At 38.9% G+C, this 19,674-nt stretch overlaps 1 long non-coding RNA gene across 2 annotated transcripts in view; it reads right to left on the minus strand.

Annotated features, from left to right (window-relative positions):
• Nucleotides 1-19,674, minus strand: part of LOC142143463 (uncharacterized) — a 231,516-nt gene that overhangs the window by 54,456 nt on the left and 157,386 nt on the right. The window contains exon 5 of one of the 2 annotated variants that reach the window (XR_012689530.1): nt 109-313. The exons of the other annotated variant lie outside the window; for it this stretch is intronic. This is a non-coding gene — a long non-coding RNA (uncharacterized LOC142143463). Of the gene's footprint in view, nt 1-108; nt 314-19,674 lie in introns of those variants that run through there. 2 annotated transcript variants of the gene reach the window in all.

A 19,674-nucleotide genomic window follows, 5' to 3' on the forward strand; every position in this document is an offset into this window, starting at 1 on the left:
GCAGGATTTGTTGCTGGTTGAAATGTAAGTTCCATGCAACTGTATTGAAGGTTTAATATGCTACATTGCTTTATTTTTGATAAATAATTTGTAAATTTCTAAACATATTATAAGGTTTTTTGTTTTTACAAAGCAAAATGCTCCAGCCTCTATTACAGATTAAGCAATGAAAGAGACCAATATAGAACAGAACATTTTGATTCCTCCACAGTCTATACCTAAGCAGCTATAATTGACAATTTGTTCCTCAGCTAGGCGGTACTGTTTCTGTTTCAGTTCTTGGCTGCCAAATCATTTACTTTCCCTTGGATGTCTGAAATATCACAAACACATGCCAATTACAACTGGGAAAATTTTCATGGGACTCCATAAAAACAAACACCTTTTTTATGGAGCAAAAAAAATTGCATGTTAGAAGTATACCAGGTAAACACAAATTAATGCAAATGATATGAACAGAGAGATTTAGTAAATCTATTTGGAAGTGAATAAGTTGGCGAACGTTTAATAATCTAACACGAGTTAAAAACAAATGATACCAAATGGGAAACCTCCTCGGAGGTTTGTTTGGTGGTTTTTTAAACCATCAGATTTACTAAAGACAAAAGCACTGCAAAACCGCCGGAAAAGCTCTGTTTGACAACAAAGTGGCACATTGCAAAGTGCTGTCCCAATTTTTTTTTTTATGCTGAGAAAACATAGGGGTAAATTTATCAAACTGCGAGTCTCTGGCGGATTTGAAAAGAGGTGTTGTTACCTATAGCAACAAACCAGATTCTAGCTATCATTTTGTAAAATGGGTGGTAATCATAATTCCTATGCAAATAATACAGACAAAAACAATACTGACATGAAAATGCTGACACTAAAAATACTGACAAGTAGGAAATACCTAAGGATGTAAACACTGACATGCAAGAAATTTCGACTGCTTAAATACTGACAGCGTGATTGCCAACAGTGAAAAGCACACTGCCGACATTAAGCCAGCAATGCGAGTGGAGAAAAGGAAGCGTTGGGTTGCTTCAATTTCATTAAAACCAGCACTGGGCAGGCAGCAGGGCTCAGTCTGCCATAATGACACACCAACCCCAGGCAGTTTAGCACAAGGCTGGATTCCACCGGGAGAGTGTAAATAATTTTGCGGGTCCCCCTCAAGGAAGCTGAAAGCACTAGGGCTCTTTCTACACCCCTGGGGCGGTGGGTGTAGGGTAGTAAAATGTATTAAAAAAAAAAAAAATGTAGGTTGTGGAACTACAATTCCCAGCCAGCCCGGGCTGCCATAAACAGTCTGGACATGATGGTGCTTGTAGATCTACAAGCACCAGCATACCCATGGCAGCCAGGGCATACTGGCACTTGGAGAACCACAAGCGCCACCATGCCCTGATACCCAAGGCTTTCTGAGCTATGTAGTGCTACAATATAAAATGTTAAATAAACCACAACTCCTCACTATTACCACATTAATTTAATACAAATAAAATAAATAAATAAAATAAAACACATCTCCTTCGTTATAACCACATTTGTTTATTAAAAATAATAAACCTCCAAATTCTTGCCATCAGATGTCTTCATCTATATAGGATTCAATATTCTAAGCTTTCAATCCAATAATACTTGTAACCATATCCAAAATAAACCATAATATTCCCAAATGGTCCTGTAGCTGTCCCAAAAATATAACATTCCAGGTCCAGGAGTAGTTCAAAAATAATACAGTCCAAAATAAATTATATTCCAATTGTCCATGTAAACCATCTTCTTTTCTTTGGTCACACAGACCCCCTTTTGTATCCAAAAGTCCATGTAAACAATCTTCTTTTTTTTGGGCCAAAGGACCCAATATTGTATCCAAAACCGCTTGAAAAAGCTTCTGTTCTTCAAACCAAAGGGCCCCAAAATAAATCTACTGGAACAGGCTTGGCAAAAAAACAACAACAATTGATACGACCGCACTATGGTCTTCTATGGAAGACCATCCCGCTGCTGATTGAGCAATAAACAGATGGGAGGTATATACTGTACAGGGGTTTCCCATACTGTAATGGGAAAGCCCCTGCAGTATAATTAGACCTTGCGTCTGTTTATTTCTCATTCCATAGAAGACCATAGTACGGTCGTGTCAATTGTTTTTTTTGCCAAATTTGTTCCATTGGATTTATTTTGGGGCCCTTTGGACTGAAGAACATAAAGCTGCGGTTAGACAAACGCTGTAAAACTCGCCAGCAAAAAGAGGTGGTTGCGAGAGGCTCTTTGGTCTGTCATTACATTAAAACATGAATAATTAAAGAAATGTTTTTTTTAAAAAAAAACCTTCTCTCCTTCTGCAGTGTAGCGGACACGGACTGCTCCCAAATAACTCAAGACGCAAAATGAGCTAATGTCCACCTAAGTTTGTGATTGGTGTTGATATAGAGTTGAAGTGCCTCCAATAAGAATACCCTTTAATTCTTCTTCTTTTGTGAATGTCCCATGTATTCAGGAGAGGAAATGAGATGAATTGATGACACAATAGTTTATTTCGGGGTAAGATTCAATTCTAGTTCCACTTATGTTTTTCACGTGTGCCTACATTTACTGAGGTCTATCACTGGTTACTTATACCCAGCATGGATTTGTACTATTGGGAAACCAACAAAGAGATTCAAATGAAGTCCCCAGATTAAAACTAGGAAAAAGTCTTGCAATACGGTTTCCCATTGACTTGGCAAACTCAAATTCATTAGCAGAACTCTCGGAGAGATGTGAAAAATTTAAGAAAAATCTGGATACAATTTTCCCAGAAATCGCACCAAGGGACATGGATGAAAATATTAACTTTACTGGTTTTTTGGACTAAAGGTTAACAAATACTGCTCTACCAATCTGAAGGATTAAATAATCAAATAGACTAATTTATGTTATTGTATAAGGACATTTGCAATGAGTGATATTAATTTAATGTTAAGTAACTTATAGGGGATTGTATTTTATATTTTAGCTATGTTAATAACGAAACATATGCTACATAGAGGTACATACAGTATGGGAGAAGTATAATAATGTTTTATTACATATTTCCTTCTCTTTTTCACTTAACAGGACAGTGTGACAGCTCACGTATTAAACACCTTTACTTGGACATAGTTTCAGCACAAAAATGACATCAATATTTTGTGATTCAGCACAATTATAACAATGTGGGCTAGTCGCTAAACACACAAACAGTTGTCACTGTGAAGTCATAGGTTGGTCTCCAAAGAAACAAATGCAAAAATATGTATCACTCACTTGTAGTTTAACTATATGAATTATACATTTTTTAGATTAAGCACAATTACAATAGAGGGTAGTCACTTATATTATGAGATGCCACTGGGAAGGGCTCTGTCGAACTCAGCAAATTGGATAAAGAAATTTCAATTTATATAGAGCAAACTTGGTTGTCTTTGTTTGAAAAGATGTGTAGAGCACGCTACGACGTGGAAGGGCGTGTCCAGCCGCAACACGTGGCAACAAGTTTTTACACACATTTGTAAATAGTACACATTAATTGTAGTTGCAACACATAGTTATTTATGTCGAAATATAGTAGTATTCATGTTTAAAATGATAAGTTATATGCATGTTAGTAAAACATATGATTCAGGTTAAAGGAAATATGTCATGTCTGGTATCATTTTAATCCCCTATTCATCAACAGTTGTACGGTTCCTTCACCGAAGAGGTCGCACATTGCATACTCTAGTTAGCGATGTTAGGGAATAAATGTTTAAAGTAATACTGACTATAAAATGCTAACAGACTAGTTGAGACTGGATTCTTGGCAGGAAAGTCGGAGCACATCCCCTGGAGAGATGACCCCCACCTTTGGATATTTTGGTTTGAACTAGCCTATGATCTGCAACACCCTGGACCCTCCTGAAACCTGGACCAATAGAAGCAAGCCACATCATCTGCATTGTTTTATTGTATTTCTGACTGCATATAGGCAGGAGTTCTTCATCTAGCAAGCAGTCACCTTTGACCACAGACTTCAGACCTGAATGGCTGTTCACTGGATCCAGAGCGCCTGCGATAAGAAACGGCTGTACTTATTATTATTTCGCTTGAATTATTCTGCTACTTTTTGAGAATAAATATTTGTGCGTTGGAAACACAAATCGAGATTCGACAATTGTTATTGGATAGCGACAAAACGTGCATAACAGCTCATATATCACCACAGAGACAAACTAACTATTCTTCACATCTGGTTTGGTACAATAATTTTATAATGATTTTTACGCGGCATTATGACATAATACAGAGACTCACAGCTGCACTTGTTGATTGGCTAATTCAGATGTCAATCAGAGCGGAAAACTAATGATAGGACTGGACAACTGTACTTCTCAATAGAGGATGGCAATCATTGTATACATTCATATTATTGTTTGGTACATGTAAAGAGGATGGGTTGGTGAGCTGAGCTGACCATCATAGGTAGACAAATGGAGTAGGGATGACTTATTAAGCATGGGAACCCGTAGCAAGGTTTAGCCTTTGAAAAAGCAAAAAATGTGAAATGTACCTAGGGTATAGTGAGCAGACCTGCAACATTATGGTGAGTCAGGGGAGTATGTTACCCCAAGAGGACCTGTCGTATTAATCATTGAAATGCAGTATAATAGCTAGCGAGCCAGATAAGAGAATATATACACTCATGGGCAGGCTGGGGGGCACCTGCCCCCCTGGGTCGGTCCCATAGTGGGCTGGGTCACTGGGCCACCTGCATTTTTTTCATTTAAAATGATCCTAATAGGGTGTTTAGTCGAGTCCTGCCCCCCGGTCTAGACCCAGCGCTCTCCTGTATACACAGTAAATTAATTCAATGAAATTAGATATTAGCAGTGGATAAATAGCAGACAGAGGACGAGTAAGTCTTGAGGGGTGTGTCAGAAATTACTGATAAAAAGGGGTGTAAGACAAACAATCAATATAGATCAAAGAGTATAGTCAATTAATTCAAATAAGAAACTATTAGTGATCAAACTAAAACAATGAATGAATCAATTAGTATGGACTGAGGGGTGTAAGAACAGCAATTACCAGGCAGCAAGCATTTGAAAGTAATAGAATTTCTAAGTAAAGCATATTCAATTATTCGCCTTGTGCCTTCAGAACGGGCGCGAAGGCACTCCGTGTTACCGCAACATTGTTCGTTTCCCTTCGCCCCCCCTCCACCCCCCATAGGGTTGTGAAGGGAAATCAGCCTAATTGCATTTGCCCCAGTGTATCTAATTTTATTGGTGAATGTGCTAATGACTGGTGAGAATACACAACAGTATTAGAGAATTGACAATGATGGGGTTACAATTACATGAATTGACTGTGACACACCCCACACTGTGCATTTGAAAGATCCATGTTTTGCTGAAAGATACAATAGGTTGATATGTGAGTATGAGCAATATATGAATAAAGGAATATTAAGAAAATCCCCTATTATTAATCGCACAGTGAGCTGCTACTAAATCTGAGGAAAATTTGGTTAAACATAACACTGCAATTAAAATATTTTTCTGATGAACTCTCTGTGGTGAAGGCTATATGTCAGAATATCATATAAATAGATTTGAGCCCTAAAAATATGATAAAACTAAACAAATATAGAAGTTCCTTCTTGAATATTGCACATGACACTTTTCTAACTTTTCTTTTTTGATCACAAACATCTAACACTATTTTTTAACCAGTTAATTATCTAATATTTCGCTAATATATTTAATGGGTACCTTTTAAAAAGGGAATGTGGCGGCAACCAATCAGATTCCAGCTATCATTTATTTAGTACATTCTAGAAAATGATAGCTAGAATCTGATTGGTTGCTGTGGGCGACACCTCCACTTTCTCGGGTGAGTCTGAGTCTTGATGTCTCCAATGGGAATACACTTTTTTTCTTTTGTGAAAGTGGAGAGGTATGCAATGTATATAGAATGAGGCATAAAGAAACATTAATGTAAAACTCCACATTGAAATTAATCTCCTTAATATAAATGTGACCATCTTACCAAATGAGAATAGTACACTGAAAATTAACACAACTCTACAAAATTAATATTCATTTACCCTCACAGACAATAAAGGGTCAGAACGCAGGATAAACCAGGTAACCATGGCTTTCACCTCTAGCAGCCCCTATTCCGCTAGAACTGTTTACCATGTGTAGACCCAACAGAGAATAAAAGTATACGGAGACAGTAAGTATATGGAGACACAATATGACTATAAAAAAGAGAGAAAGACTCACCCACCTGGTATGGCCACCCCCCTTGCCTTTAGAGGCTAAGGAATGGGCCCCAAGAAATAATTGTACCGAGGCCTGAAATTTCTCTTGACAGCCTTGTATATACATCCATGCCAATGCATACCTTACTACACACCACATACAGTGCCTCTGATCAGCCTATAATGCAGCATATTACCTAGCAGTGCTTATTACCCTGCAGTGACAATTATATTAGTTCTATAAAAAAAAAAAAAATTCCCTTCTCACATTTTGTGAGCATGTCCATATAAACTTCGCTAAATTCATACAAGATATTATTCATTGTGACTGCTTACCCACTTTGTGACTCTATTGCAAGAAAAAGTTAAAAGCTAACTCCATCCAAAGCTAGGTTTTAAGGGGACCTAAAACAAGACACAAAGTTTTAGTTACTGGTGCTCGGTGGATTCGGCAGGTCCAGGTGCGAGGAGTATAGATGAACCTGGGGATATCAACAGCAAATGAATGGGGAATCCATGGGGCAGGAGCAATGACAACCACGTACAAGGCCCATCCGTGCAGGTGAGAGGATCAATACACTCATTGGGACGAATCTCTAGAACCACCAAATAACGGTAAGTTAAACTTTATTTTAGGTCACCTAATTTTACTCAAAACTAAGCTTTTATTGGAAATAGTATTTATATCTCATGCACTATAACTTATTATCTACCTTGTTTTTCCTAGTTCTGGTCAGCAATCGCATACAAATATCTATATATATATATATATATATATATATATGCCTAGTGGCGTGTGTTAGTCTGTCTGTGTATGTGTGTGTGGAAAAAATAAAACCAAGCTGCAGCGCCACCTGCTGGGCGGAGTTATACACTGACCTTCTAAATTCTTAGTGTGTGTGTGTGTGTGGAAAAAAAACTCAGAAAGGGCTGAAATTTGGTATACTAAGATGTTTTTAATTTGTTAATTTAATTTGTTAATTGTTAAAAGTGTTTATAAAGATTTAAAAAAAAATATATATATATTTCTTGAAGGAGAAGTGACAGTTGGGAGTGGTTGGTGGTTACCAGGGGTGACAGTGGGGAGTGGTTGGTGGTTGCTGGGGGTGACAGAGTGAGAGGAGTGTGATACTCAAGACCGCTGAGAGAGATCCCTGTGTCTGGATAGACATCTGGATAGATGTGGCGATGAAGATGAAGGATGAGGTGGAGAAAAATGATGAGGTGGTGACATGTGGACAAAACCACGTTAAAAAAGGGTGCTTACGTCGGGAAGTAACGCTCTTCCCCTGAGGAGGTCTGGGTTATGGCCCAAATGCATGACAAGAACCTTTTTAACACCTTAAGTAGCTTGATTTGACTAGAATGCATGAGTATCATGCACGGGTTAACTTGTATATATATGGCTATGAGATTGCACCTTTTTTATGATCTTTTATGACTCTTATGTATTTTCATATGTATTTTTATACGTATTTCTATGTATTTTTATGTGTTTTATGGTTATTTTACCTGAACTATTCTCGTGTTACATGTTGTTTTAAGTTAACATTTTATAATGGCATACTCTATGATTGTAATACATATCTGAGCCACTACCCTATTACGATTAGGATATATTTATAAGGACTCACTTGCATATATTATATGTAATCTATCTTATTTATGCATTATCCTATATATATTCACTGTGTATTTTTAAATGTTTTATATATTATATTGTGTTCACCTACATGAGATCCTTAGATCCTGTTATCTACCACTATTTCCAGCACTTTAGCACCTGCACTAAGATGGCCGTTTTCTGGAGCCATCTATTTATAATTCCTTTACAAAGATGGCCACCGCCATCACCTGTACCAATATGGCCGACAAAAAGGTCATCCCACTAGAATTCCCCTTTACCAAGATGGCCACCGCCATGAATTGTATGCAACCTTGTCACAATCACTGCTAAATCCTCCCCCTCATCCTTACACTACATCCCTTAACTACACCTTGAAACAACAGAATAAGAGACTGTCTGTGATTAGTAAATCACGACAGTATCGTAGCCGCGCATGCGCAGTAAGACCGATGGGTCGCGCATGCGCAGTTCGTCTAGCGCAATGCGCATGCGCAGTTCGTCTAGCGCAATGCGCATGCGCAAAATGGCGATGCGCATTACTATAAATAATCCCTGGTTTCAGGCCACACTTATTACCTCCTGAGGAAGTCCTGTTTGAGGACGAAACGCGTAGAGGCTTCTTTCCAAACTGTTCCTGTGTATCTGGGTCACCACACCATTAGTCGCTCCTGTGCGGAAGACTGTGGGAGGTTCCTGCTGTACCTGAGGACATGGTATATCTGATACCTGAATTTCAGATAAGCTTGCATTATTATTACTCTTTGTGAGTGTGCATTTTATATGTTAATATCCTGATTAAATACTGTTACCTTGAAATACTACACCATATAGTGTATTATCTCCTTTTTTCTTACCCATTGAGTGGAAGAAAGATATGTTTACAGTATGCTGATGTTTTTGACTGGAGACCAGACTTGCAGTTGCTGAGTATGCTGACCACATAATATTGAAAGTGAAGTGGTTGTTAAGCTGTGTTCCAGTCTTTGGATTAATCATACAGATAAGCGATATAATTTCCTTTGGGTGTGTAATACTATGGTGATGGGCTATCACTAACACACTGCTTCTACTAATCCTATGCCTATATCATTCTGTCTTTTATATGTGCAAACTGGACTTATACCCTTGGTCCTATAAGACCGTCCAGCAAACGTGGAACTTTGATTCATTGACTATATTATTTCCCCACTGAACCTGGGATAAATTCCTAGTAACACACCATTGTGCGCCGTATCCTTGTTTGACTTTCCATTTGACTCTGGACTTACCCACCTATTATAAGGAAGGCTGCCTCCATATGTGGAAGAGGTGTATGTGTGGACTTTCTCTATACTAACTTTATACAATACTGCTGTGAGCGCCATTGTTTATTACGTTTTTGGATACATTATACTTTGGTTTTTGTTTTAACAAGGCTGCACTAACAGATTGTAAATCTTCACGTAAAAATGTGGAGAAACACAGACAGAATCTCACAAAGAACTAATCGTTGCCAAAAAATATTTAACGATAATGCTAACCCACTAGACTTAACATCTGATCTGGATAGTCTATTTTGGGATGTGGAAAAACTTTTGGTGAGAGAAACACGTATTTGGTGGGATGTGAAGGGTCTAGAACATTACATTGCAGTAGACCGCATCCCCAGGGGCTTACGTATCAACAAATCCCCCACCTTTGGGACTGACAATACTGAATTCATGAAAGAATGGGACCAGGCTTTACATGATTGTTCAGTTAAACTCATAAAACTTATTATCCATGAGAAAAAGAAATTGTTTCATCAGGTAGAGGAAGAAATTAACATTAAAGACTCCCTGTTAGAACCACATAAAGATAAAGAAGATTATCGTATTAACGAACAGGTACTCAATAAAAAGTTAGAAAGAGTTGAGACGGAAGTAATTAGAACTAAAGAGAAGAAATTTATGAGGGATAAGCATGATTATGACACCAAAAACATAAAACAGTGGAAAAGACATGTTCCACAACACAACTATAAAAATACCCCCTATCCAAATAGTGCCCCGAAAATGGATACTAACTGGCAAACAGTCCAACATGGACAGAAAAGATTTAGAACTAGTCCCCAGCAGAATCGCCCTGCTGAGCACCTGCCTCTCAGAAATAGATTTACTACATTAGATAGGGTGGATGCTAGCGACAGTGATGATTTTTTGTCTCCAGTTCGTATGTTACACGAAAGGGGGGGAGACAGGAAACACGTAAGAGAGAATATAAGAATAGCCTCGCCACTGAAACGCAGGCACACGGAAGAAGGGGAAAACGAGGGGGCATTCAGAAAGATAAGGAGAAAATACACCACATCGACAATGGAACGTTAAGAACTAATGGGATCTTTAACCTGTCCAAACACCAACTGAGCACATCAGAATTTTCAGTCCTTAGTAAAGGCCTTTCATTTGCCCCTACCACAAAACCTAACAAGTTCCAAATGTTTATAGACATCAATAAATTTACAAGGAAATTAACATTAAAAAGACACTTTGCTAGGAAAGAGACGGCAATAATTTCTAACTATGAGAATGCTTCTAAATCAGGCTTAAAGCCTACTTCAAAATTTTATCCATTAGAATCTAGAAGTAGTCATATAGACCTTTTCCAGGAATTGGTAGTGAAGGATTTATGCTACATGGATTATAAGAATCCAAGGTACCCCAATCTATCTAAACAAGAATTAACAGCTATAGAAACCCTAACTAATAACAAAGACCTAATTATTAAGCAAGCGGACAAAGGGGGGGGCATTGTGTTGCTGGATAGACAAGCATATATTGAGGAAGCCGAGAGACTTCTAAGTGATGAAACATCATACACAAAATTACAAAAGGACCCAACGCCTGACTTTATATCCACTTTAAGGGACACCATCTTGAAGGGTCTACGAAAATATGTTCTAACTAAAGAAGAATATCAATATCTCCTAGTTTTGAACCCTATCATTCCTATATTTTACTATCTCCCGAAGATACATAAATCACTTGATAAACCTCCAGGGAGACCTATAATCGCTGGTATAGATTCTTTAACTTCTCATTCCTCAGAATACGTAAATGTTTTCTTGAGCAAATATGTAACCAAATTAGAGTCCTATTTGAAAGACACAACTAGTGTACTTAACCTATTTGAAAATTTCAAATGGTGTCCAGAATATACATGGCTCACCATAGATGTGCAATCTCTCTACACAGCAATTGAACATGATAGAGGTATCAACGCATGCAGGGAGTTTTTAAATTCTGACCCCGATCTATCCCAAGACCATAAAGATTTTATTTGTGAGTTAATTGATTTTATCCTTACTCATAATTATTTCAAATTTTTAGACAGTTTTTACCTCCAGACCTGTGGAACTGCGATGGGGACAATTTTTGCGCCAAGCTTCGCGAATTTGTTTATGGGAAGTTGGGAGAAAACATATATCTATAATCCTAACCCTTTCTCGAAACACATTAAATTTTATAAGAGATACATAGATGACATTCTAATGGTCTGGGAAGGAGATGATGATTCCATTAATTCATTTTTAACATACATTGATAATAATGACCACAATCTTAGATTCACTGCAAATCGCAATAAACACAATATTGAGTTTCTAGATCTAGTCTTGACGGGCTCAGACAATAAAGTTGAAACACAAAATTTCATCAAGACTGTTGATACTAACAGCTATCTACACTTCAAGAGCAGCCATGTTAATAGATGGAAAACAAATATCCCCTTCTCACAATTCTCTAGAATCAAGCGAAATTGTAGTAACGATTCCCAATGCAAAACCCAACTTTCCATATATGCACAACGCTTTCAAGATAGAGGATATCCTAAACATCTACTACTAGATGCTCTGAAAAAAACAGAGGAGACAAATAGGAATGAATTAATGCAGTATAAGAATAAGGAACCAAAAACTGGATATGTTCCGTTCATCACCAATTATAGCATAGGGGAACGTAGGATCAGGTCAACACTAATCAAACATTGGGAAGTATTGAGAATGGATCCCATTCTAGCTAGTATCCTACCTACTAAACCTGACATTGTTTTCCGCAAGAGCAGAAACCTCAAAGACACTCTAGCTCCCAGTATGATACCAGAAAGTACCCTGAACACCACTAAAAAAACATTCCTGGAAATCAAGGGATCTAATAAATGTAATCACTGTAATATGTGCAAATATGCACATCCAGACAAGAAAATATTCTATAATCATGACAACAGCATAAAATATGACATTAAACAATTCATGAATTGTCAAACATCATCCGTGATTTACTTATTAGAGTGCTCATGTGGATTGAAGTATGTGGGCAAAACTAAAAGACCACTGAAATTGCGGATACAAGAGCATGTCCGCAATATAAAAAACCGAATAGAATCACATTCAGTATCTAAACATTTTATTAACATACACAACTCAGACCCTAGTTCCCTCACGTTTAAAGGAATTGAAAATGTTCGATTAGGTCCAAGAGGGGGAGATATCCAGACGAAGTTGTCTAGACGTGAGATGTTCTGGATTTTCCAACTAGGTACTTTGGCCCCTGCTGGTTTTAATGAAGGCTATGAGATTGCACCTTTTTTATGATCTTTTATGACTCTTATGTATTTTCATATGTATTTTTATACGTATTTCTATGTATTTTTATGTGTTTTATGGTTATTTTACCTGAACTATTCTCGTGTTACATGTTGTTTTAAGTTAACATTTTATAATGGCATACTCTATGATTGTAATACATATCTGAGCCACTACCCTATTACGATTAGGATATATTTATAAGGACTCACTTGCATATATTATATGTAATCTATCTTATTTATGCATTATCCTATATATATTCACTGTGTATTTTTAAATGTTTTATATATTATATTGTGTTCACCTACATGAGATCCTTAGATCCTGTTATCTACCACTATTTCCAGCACTTTAGCACCTGCACTAAGATGGCCGTTTTCTGGAGCCATCTATTTATAATTCCTTTACAAAGATGGCCACCGCCATCACCTGTACCAATATGGCCGACAAAAAGGTCATCCCACTAGAATTCCCCTTTACCAAGATGGCCACCGCCATGAATTGTATGCAACCTTGTCACAATCACTGCTAAATCCTCCCCCTCATCCTTACACTACATCCCTTAACTACACCTTGAAACAACAGAATAAGAGACTGTCTGTGATTAGTAAATCACGACAGTATCGTAGCCGCGCATGCGCAGTAAGACCGATGGGTCGCGCATGCGCAGTTCGTCTAGCGCAATGCGCATGCGCAGTTCGTCTAGCGCAATGCGCATGCGCAAAATGGCGATGCGCATTACTATAAATAATCCCTGGTTTCAGGCCACACTTATTACCTCCTGAGGAAGTCCTGTTTGAGGACGAAACGCGTAGAGGCTTCTTTCCAAACTGTTCCTGTGTATCTGGGTCACCACACCATTAGTCGCTCCTGTGCGGAAGACTGTGGGAGGTTCCTGCTGTACCTGAGGACATGGTATATCTGATACCTGAATTTCAGATAAGCTTGCATTATTATTACTCTTTGTGAGTGTGCATTTTATATGTTAATATCCTGATTAAATACTGTTACCTTGAAATACTACACCATATAGTGTATTATCTCCTTTTTTCTTACCCATTGAGTGGAAGAAAGATATGTTTACAGTATGCTGATGTTTTTGACTGGAGACCAGACTTGCAGTTGCTGAGTATGCTGACCACATAATATTGAAAGTGAAGTGGTTGTTAAGCTGTGTTCCAGTCTTTGGATTAATCATACAGATAAGCGATATAATTTCCTTTGGGTGTGTAATACTATGGTGATGGGCTATCACTAACACACTGCTTCTACTAATCCTATGCCTATATCATTCTGTCTTTTATATGTGCAAACTGGACTTATACCCTTGGTCCTATAAGACCGTCCAGCAAACGTGGAACTTTGATTCATTGACTATATTATTTCCCCACTGAACCTGGGATAAATTCCTAGTAACACACCATTGTGCGCCGTATCCTTGTTTGACTTTCCATTTGTATATATATATATAAAATTATAGGTGACACAGACCCACTTATGACAGCAGTCTCTCTCCTACTCATCACAGCATGATCAGTGTCTTACCTGCAAGCATGGAAATGGAGATGGTCGCTAAAGATTTTACTGAAGAGAACTGGAGACAGGAGCAGGAAGAGAACTGTAGATGGCGATTATACTGAGAATGGAGTTCCTTGGCAGCTTCTACTCTGGAGAGGAGTAAGCTTCAAGTTTCATAACAATATTAATTGACTCTTATTGGTTGCTGCAGTACTACGTGAGTATTCATTGGCCTGAAGCATAAACACCTTGTACTCCAAGTGCTTGTGCCATCCAAGAAATGCAAGAACACACATCAATTGCTCCTCTACTGGGAAGATTCACGTTAGTAATAGAATTTAATCCTCCTTGCCCAACTGTCAAGTTTGATAATAGTCGTGAAGGCAGCCCAACTAGGATAAATGGTGTGAGAATAATTTATTTGAGGATAAGGGATTTCGCAGTGTCAATAGTTTAATTTACGAATGCCTAAATTCCAACTATAGCTACATAGACAATAAAAAAACCAAGGGGATTGTACCGAAATATCAAAAATGCATACATACCTAAAAAGTGTCATTCCTGATTTGCGACATGAGTTGAATAGAACGCGACAGCACAAAATACAAGCAGTATTACTGCCGACACTTCAAGCCACAACATTTACATTTGCGACATTAAAGGGGCAATAAGAGGACCCGGCGGGTGTCAAATGTAAAATTGGGACTGCCCCTCCAAAGCCAGTACAGTTGGCAGATTGTCCTGCTCTCTCCTCCCTGTTCTTGTGACTGCTCACGTTTTAAGCTCAGTTGCTGCCTGTCTGGGTCCTGGAATGTTGGGTAACTGTTTAGAAAAGAGGATATGGAAAGTCTAGCAATGAATGAACTCCATAGGTCTTCCTCTTTTACACCAGACCCGACTTTAAATCAATCGCACTCACGTTTAATAATTAGGCCTCCCTTCCTGCAGTCAGCCCAGACTTTAAAATAATAGTATTCACATTTAATGAATTTAATGAATAGACCAATTTCCCCCAAAATAATATTGTACTAACCTTTCTAGACACGAATATATTTGAAGCATATTTCTGAAAGGAAATCTATTGCTGATACGTTATACACCGACCAGCCACGGCCATAAAACCACCTGCCTAATATTGTGTTGGTCCACCTCGTGTCACCAAAACAGCTCTGACCTGTCGAAGCATGGATTCCTCAAGAGCTCCTGTGGTATCTGGCACCAATACGTTAGTAACAGATCTTTTAAGCCCTGTAATTTGCGAGGTGGGGGACTTGATTTTCACACACATCCTATAAATGCTCGATCTGAATGAGATATGGAGAATTTGGAAATCAACACCTTGCACTCTTTGTCATGTTCCTCATACCATTCCTGAACAATTTATGCAGTGTGGTAGGGCACATTATTCTGCCATCAGGTAAAACTGTTGTCATGAAGTAGGGTACTTGGTCTGCAACAATGTTTAGGTAGGTGGTAAATGTCAACGTAACAACCACATGAATGCTAGGACCCAAGGTTTCCCAGCAGAACATTGTCCAGAGCATCACACTGTCTCCAACCGGCTTCGCTTCTTTCCATAGTGCATCCTGTTGCAATTTCTTTCCCAGGTAAACTATGCACATGCACCCAGACGTCCACATGATGTAAAAGAAAACGTGATTCATCAGACCAGGCCTTGGACGCCCATGGCCATGTCACAGGTTCACCGGTTGTCCTTTCTTGGACCACATTTGGTAAGTATTAAACACTGCATACTGGGAACACCCCACAAGACCTGTCGTTTTGGAGATGCTCTGACCAAGTTGTCTAGGCATCACAATATGGCTCTTGTCAATGGCACTCAGATCCTTACACTTGCCCCTTTATCCAATATATCAACTTTAAGAATTGACTGTTAACTTGCTTCTTAATATATTCCACTCCTTGACAGGTGCGTTTGTAACGAGATGTTATTCATATCACTTGTCAGTGGTTTTAATGTTGTGGCTGATTGGTTTATACTGATGTGACACTAAAATTCACTCAGTTTAGGTACTTGAGAAATAAACCGTGGCCAATACAACAATTCCCCACCTCCCCACCACCAATTCTCAGATCTCCACAGACTCCCCACTTCCCCGCTGTCCACACTCACCCCCACTTCTCCACTCTACAGCCTCCCCATTTCCCCTCTCTCCACTGACCTCCCCACTTCCCCGCTCTCCAGAGACCCCCCCACTTCCCATCTCTCCATATTTCCCCCACTTCCACACAGATCCCCCACTTCATCACTTTCCACAGACCCCTCACTTCCCTGTTCTCAACATTCTCCCAATTCCCGCTTACCACAGACCCCCACTTCACCCCAGACTCCCTACCTCCCCGCTCTCTTCAGACCCCCAACTTCCCTCCTTTTCCACAGATCCTCTACTTCCTCACTCTCCACAAATTCCTCACTTCCATTGTCTCCACACACTCCTCACTTCCCCGCTCCTCAAACACTTCCCACTTTCACATTCTCCCCACTTCCCTGTTCTCCACAGACCCCCCACTTCCACGCTCTCCACATTTCCCAAATTTCCCTGCTCTCCAGACTCTAAACTTACCCCCTCTCCACATACTCCCCACTTCCCCAATGTCCATATACTCCCCACTTCTGCCCTGTCCACATACTCCCCACTTCCCCCCTCTCCACATACTCCCCACTTCCCCGATGTCCACATACTCCCCACTTCCGCCCTGTCCACATACCCCCCACTTCCCCCGTGTCCACATTCTCCCCACTTCCCCCCTCTTTACTCACTCCCCTACAGCACAGCTATACAGCAAATAACATTTTAAGTGCCAGACCAGCCCATCAGGGCATGGACCCATATGGTGTTTGCCAGAATTGCTAGATGGCTAGCCCATCCTCGCTTTACTGACAGAACTCAGACTCTTAATACACCCAAATTAACATGATGGGCCTGAGTCATTAAGGAGAACAAAACAAAAAAAATGAATTATTTTGCACCTTGACAAAACCATGTTGCATTGGAGGGAAAGATAAATTTAAAATGTGGGGACAGATTTATAGTTGGGGTAGGGCATGTCCTAGATCAACTCTAAAATGTCAGTTTAAAAATAAAGTTATCACACATTTGTGTGCTATATGAAAAAACAGCCAGTATTTAACTTATGTGCAAAATAATAAACTAATTTGCACCCCTTGCATTGTAACATGGTCTGTCCAGGAGAAAATGTACTCCTTTTATTTGCCTTACTTTCCATAATGACTCAGGCCTGATGTGTGGGAATAGTTCCCATAGTTATTTTTTGTGGCACCCAAAATGGAGCATGGGATTTCTTTGGCCTGCACAATCTTGGGTCACATGGGTATCCTGATTTTTCTTTAAAAAAAATTGGGAGCCCTATGCCACAGTGCGGCTGAAAACCTGATGCACATGTGATCCCCACTCGTGCCTGATTCACTATGACTACTGCTGCATAAATGTTCAGTCTCGTAAAGCAATAAATAAGTGGATTGTTCCTTGAGACTGATGAGTGTCAGGTATTTGTCTGATGGATAAGAAATAGGTTTTTCTCTAAGTGAAATCACCATTTTCCTAAGCCTACATCTCTTCCTGAAATATTAGATTTCACATGTTCTTCCAGACATAATATATTCTGTATTTGCACAGATTTCCTGCACGCAGAGAACATTGATTCTGCATTTGTCGCTGATTGATTATAAACAATCTGTTTTTGCCTCTCGTATAATGTGCGCTCGGACCACACACAGAAGACGCGACTGTTCTTCTTATTAATGAGTCTCTGCAGTATTTTCATTTTATACTATATCTGTTCCACTGATGGATGTTCCCATGTGAAGTCATCTTGTTTTCTTTATTTTTCCCCATCAACCCATGGATTCTTTTCTGTTTTAGACTCATTCTCGACAGCCCATTTTTCTAGGATTGTGTATTTGCAGATTTTAAGCCATATTTGTGAAACTTTATTATTGTGGAAAATGCCAAATAGCTGCTGATGATGATGATGGAATGCTCATTAGATAAAAAAGACCAATTCATATTACATGTAAAGTTCTTTGTTGAAGTTGGTGACTAATTGTAGCTAATCTTGGCTGGAAAGATCTTTTTTATCTACAACTTTTTTAAAAAAGTTTTTTTTACATGAAAAACAATGAATATTTAGCTGTATTTAGAAAAGAAAAGCAATTTGGCAAAAGATCTTCTGCTAAAAGTTAAAACTGGTGGTGAGTTCAGTATATGTGAATTTGATAGGAAAAATAATGAAGATCTGGGGGTAATTGTATCAAGCTGAGAGTTTTCCGGCGGGTTTGAAAAGCGGAAATGTTGCCTATAGCAACCAATCAGATTCTAGCTGTCAGTTTGTAGAATGTGCTAAGTAAATGATAGCTAGAATATGATTGGCTTTTCAAGTCCACCGGAAAACTCTCAGCTTGATACATTTACCCTCTGGAATTGAATCATTTCATGATTATGACTATTCATGTTTCCAAGAGACCTTTTTTTTGTTTAGTATAATTTGTAATTGTAGCTGGGCTCCAACTGTGTTCTTTCTTTAAATTTCTTTTTTAAAGCATTTCAAACAGGAACAATGCATTTACATGTAAATATATGTTGCACATAGAGTTCTGGTTAATGTACATATAGGAATGTAACACATACTTGTCCACACTCTGGGAATGCTTGGGAGACTCCTGAATTCCAGGTACCTTCCTCGGACTCATGGGAGAACAGGCCACCATCCCTCATTCTCCCACTTCTTAGCAAAGTGTGCGGGACGGGGACCTCAAAGACGCGAATTGAACCAGTGACCCACTTGTCACTTGACCTACCTTCTGGTATCTCCTAAGTATGATGTAATATGTCTATAAAAACCACAAAAAAATGAATGTGGTAGAGATGCTATTTGCGTGGTGAATACAGTTAGTGGGTTATTTGACAATGTAGAGAGGCTATTGAGTCTATTATATCACTTTGAAAGGGTGTGAGAAGGGGGTGAGGGTGGAAAGGGAGTTAGTGGGGACAGGGTTGGAAAGACTGAGAGGTGGGGAGCAGCGTTAGGGAGAGGGGTTGATGAGGGTGGTTAAAGGGAGAAGAAAAGAGAAATAAGAAGAGGTGTGGATAGTGAGCTGGGGGTAATTAAAATGTTGGCAGCTGAGTTCATCAATTAACTGTACTCTTTCTTTTATTGTATCTCCCTAGCCAGCAAGATAGTTCCATCGACCATGCACAATCATCTGTAAAGTATTACTGTGGATCTATTGTGGGGATCCAGTGATTACCCAGAGGGTCTGAAGAGTGACCGTCACCTACTGGCAGTGGATTTTGCAGGCTGAACCAATATCCAATGACAATACAGCCTAACAACTGACAAGGCACCAGTGACGTCACTGAGACATAAAGCACCAATGGCTGCCTCCACTGTGTGCTGGCAAACAGTAAACATTAAAGGGGCAATGGCTCAAAGTTAATTAAACAGATTGTGCATTGATACAATCTAAAAAAAAGAAATAAAAATATTATGTCAAAAGACTCTCATCGCTATATCGAATGAAAATGTGTACTATAGCATTATAACGTAAGAAATGGCAGCTCAAAAGCACTTCTGAACTGGAAACTTACATAGTAGTCATGTGCTTCAATAAACATTAATGGTTTCATT

The sequence above is a fragment of the Mixophyes fleayi genome, chromosome 3, assembly GCF_038048845.1.
Source record: "Mixophyes fleayi isolate aMixFle1 chromosome 3, aMixFle1.hap1, whole genome shotgun sequence".
Lineage (NCBI taxonomy): Eukaryota > Metazoa > Chordata > Amphibia > Anura > Limnodynastidae > Mixophyes > Mixophyes fleayi.